Source organism: Micromys minutus, assembly GCF_963924665.1.
Source record: "Micromys minutus genome assembly, chromosome: 1".
In the NCBI taxonomy this organism is placed as follows: domain Eukaryota; kingdom Metazoa; phylum Chordata; class Mammalia; order Rodentia; family Muridae; genus Micromys; species Micromys minutus.
Window position 1 is genome coordinate 149,633,012 of NC_137969.1, and position 4,443 is coordinate 149,637,454.

The following is a 4,443-nucleotide window of genomic DNA, read 5'->3' on the forward strand; positions in this document are numbered from 1 at the left end:
TGTTTTTCTTTTTTCTATAATATATTATCGTTCTATATCTCTTTTGGTGCTTTGAATATGCTTGGCTCAGGGAGTGGTGCTATTACCAAGTGTGGCCTTATTAGAGTAGGCATAGTCTTGTTGGAGGACGTGTTACTGTGGAGTGGGCTTTGAGATCTTCCTCCTAGCTCACTGGAAGATAGTCTTCCCTTGTTTGCCTTCCAGAACAAGATGCAGGACTCTCAGCTCCTTCAGTGCCATGCCTTTCTGGATGCTGCCATGCTTCCTGCCATGGTGACAATGGACTGAACCTCAGGACCTGTAAGCCAGCCCCAATTAAATGCTTTCTTTATAAGAGTTGCTTTGGCTATGGTGTTTCTTCACAGCAATTGAAACCCTAAATATGACAGCTATATATGATATATATATATGAAACACAAAATTATTTTCTCTATATATCATATATAAAAGCAACATAAAATTGGTATCATTTTAATTGCATTATGGGAACACCAATTAAAACCTCCTAAGGCTGCAAAATTCTGGTCTGTAGAATCATGCCTCCTCATACCTGGTGGCTGCCTAGGGACAGAGTGTTGGAAATGCTACTCCAGCATACCTGTAGCATGTTGATCAGAAGCCCCTAGATTCCACTACAGCCCCAGCCAGAAACAGAGGACAGAGAGTAAGAGAAGCAACAGATACTGAGAGTGGACATTTTTCAACCCAACAACTGATTTATAGTAGAGAAAATAGAGGACTCAGCGCTTTCAGCCTAACTGGGGTGCGGGTGAGGGGCTGCAAGAGACTTGTATTTCTCCACTTATTCCATTCTAGTCTTAGCTAAATACATGCTAGCACCTGTCCCAGCTAAAGGCCCATGGCTACAGAATTTGGAGATCTGAGATCTCTCAGGCACGCGGGCAAGTGACTGCTTACTTTCATACTTCCTGTGCTGTTATTAATGATGACTATGGACGGAACAGTCCACCTAAGGTGAGGACACAGGTTGTGTGACGTTTTCCAGGCCTGACTTGGCAGGGAATAGGGGAGAGTTTATCTCTGGCTTTTTCATTCCATACCTAACTCTGTGTTTTGAGTGTTTTTGTAGTTTACCAGCAGGCCTGGCATTGCTCTGTTCACACACCTTGCAGTGGGGCAGGCTTCTGCCTTGTAGTTTGAGATGGTGTAGTTGCACTCAAGTGTTTCAGCCACTAGGTGGCAGAGAACACACTGCCTCCTGCTGGACATGGCCTTGGTAGGGGTGGAATGACATGGTTCCTGCCCCTGGAACAGGGTCAGCAGGCATGGGCTCCACAGTGCTGATGGCTGATGTGGGCATAAGTCTTGCTTGTATAATAATGTGCATATTTTCCTGTTCCTCTTTCAAGGAATGAACGTCCTCCCTGCTAATGTTAATGACTTCATGATAATCAGAGACAACATGAATCTGATGACTAATGTCATAGCAAAGTGATAAACACTGGGACCTTCAGGACAGCCCTTAAGGCTGTGGGAAAGAACTCTGAAAACATGAGTTCAAAATTCTCAACTATGAACAATATAAGGATTCAATATGAAGGGTCTTCACAAATCTAAAACAAAAGCAGCTTCACTGTGAGCCAACTTGTCAGAAAGATACTAAGAAAGTAGATAAGGAGATTTAGGCAGTGGTGATCACAGATTATTCCACCCTGCTAAGTTTCTTGTTTATGCTTACAAATGCAGTCAGATTCCTAAATTCAAGGTCAACCTGGAACAGAGTAAATTTAGGTCCTGGTATAGTCAAAATTTGATTCCAGGGTAGGGCTACTCCCAGCTATTTTATCATCTGTGCTTGAGCTTGATGTTTTTTTCTAAGAGTCAGGGGCTAATGTCATAAGATGCTGATTTGTGGGATGGTCAAGAGGAAATAAATAACTGAATTGATGTGTAAATAAAAACACTGGGCTTTTGGTCTGCATGAGATGAGCTAGCAGAAAGTTATAGCATTTCCTTTAGAATATTTTCTAGCAAGAGCTGGTTGTCTGGAGATCTCTGGGGAGCAAGCACCGGTCTTCAAGAATTTTTTCTAACAGGATTTCTGATTTTCGATGGAAAATCCATGGAAAGCAAACACAACTCTTTAGAATTTTTCATAGCTCTTTTAAAACTTTTTCTAATGGTATGTCTGACCCAAGAATTACTTAAGAGAGAGAATTTAGCTCTTTTAGGATGTTTTCTAGCTTTTTGATCAGAAAACTGAAGAATTATTTTTAAAATTTTTCTAACAGGATTTTTGACTTGGTCAGAAAATCCAAGAATTTTTTTTAATAGAAGCTTTTCTGACTTTGGTCAGAAAACCCATGAGCTATCCCAAGACCTTTTACTAGCAGAGAGAGCTGTCTAAAGCCAAAATCTAGCTGTTTCAACCAAAGAGTTTTTTAGAATAGCAAGAAAAGACTGTCTCTAGCAGGACACAGAGCAATGTGGAAAACCATCCGGAGCAGACATAGGCTGCCAGCTTATAACCCAATAACCCATGGTTTGACTTTCAGTCCTTTGTTTTTACTACTCTCAAACACCCTTTCTCTCAGAACCTCTCTCCAAGCTGAGGCTGGTCCTTGGCAGACTCCCTCTTGACAGGTTCTAAGTTTTTCTGGTCCAATGAATGACCATATTCCTTAGCTCCCTAGAACTTCTTCCTACATCCTATCTTCAAGTCTTTAAAGGCAAATGAGAGACCAGATCTTGTGTTCAGACTCCATCTTAGAGAACCTGACCTGAAGCTGAACTCAAGTTAACCAACAAACCAACAAGCAGGCATCTGAAAGAGTTAAAATTTCAAGTTAGCCCCCACTAGCCCTTCCTTGAGGACAAGTATGTCTCAAGGCTGAGAACAAAAACCGCAGACCACCTGGTCTTGATAAAGTCTGACTACAGTCCTGAGAAAAACTAGTATGAAGGACAGAGTGCCCCAAAACAGGGTGCTCTGGAGTTGAATCATATCCATAGCAGATAGAGTGTGCCAATCTGAATGAACCAATGAAATTGTTATGTGCTTGTTGCTAACTACCTATGTAATTTCCCCTATGAATATGTTTCCCGAATTGAGTTTGGGGTCGACCCCTCTATGTCCTGCATGAGATATGTGTTGTCCCCAGAGCTCTGGTTTCCCCCTCCCCTTAAGTAAACCTCTTGCTTGATTGCAGCAAGATAGGCTCTCTGTGAGTTCTTAGGTTCATGTTCTCCCGGTACTAGAGTGAGGGGCTTCCCCAATTTGGGGGTCTTTCACATCCAGCACTAGTTTACAGGTTACTCCACAACAAACCTGGGCCTCCAGGTTACAGGCCCGCCCCTTGGCACTTCACTTTCTAACAACCCCCAGTCAGGAGAAAGGCACAAGCTAAGTTTATGACTTGGCTCCTAGCACCAGCCAGTTATTTTATAGGGCAACAAAATTCCATAACAGCCCCCCAATCAGATGTGTGCCAGGCTAGAAACCCCCTCACTAACTTGCCATTTCCTACAAAACCCTGTCCCACAGAGAGCTCAGGGCTCTATTGCCCATCCTTCTGTGTCAGCGACTGAGGGGTGGCCCAAGCTTGAGCTTGAATAAAGACCCTAGTGTGCTTACACTGGAATCGGCTCCTTGGTGTCTTTTGGGGGTTCACAATGTGGGTTGAACACAGCAAAAGATAGACCCAAGATACAACCTCACTTTAAACACAGGTTTTGTGTTTATTCAATTTTAGAAAGCGGTTTTTGTTGTTATTGTTGTTTTGGTTTGGTTTTGGTTTTCCATACAGGAATTCTCTTCATTAGCCCTAGCTGTCCTGGAATTTACTCTGTAGATCAGTCTGGCTTTGACCTCAAAGATTGTCTTGCCTCTGCCTTCTGAGTGCTGGGATTAAAGGTGTGTGCCACCTCTGTCTGGCTTTAGCAGACCTCTTTAGAGTGGGAAAAGAAAAAAAAAGGATAAAGAAAACTGCATTTGAAATGTTTTTAGAAACCACAGAATTATGAAACAACAGGATCTGAAGATTATATCTCAGTGCTGTGCACTTAAATATACCTCTGCTTGAAACACATTAAGGACAATGGAGGGTGTACCCAAACATGGATCCCTGACCCCTTCCGTTTGCATATTCTCGGTAAAACATATGCAAAACTAGGGCACCCTCTCCTATAATATGTGTGTGTGTGTGTGTGTGTGTGTGTGTATGTGTTTGTGTGTGTGTGTATGTATATGTATATATATGTGTGTGTGTGTATGTGTGTGTGTTTGTGTGTGTGTATGTGTGTGTGTATGTGTATATGTATATATATGTGTGTGTGTGTATGTGTGTGTGTTTGTGTGTGTGTATGTGTGTGTGTATGTGTATATGTATATATATGTGTGTGTGTGTGTGTGTGTGTGTGTGTGTGTGTGTGTGTGTGTTTTAGTCAGGGTTTCTATTCCTGCACAAAATATCATGACCAAGA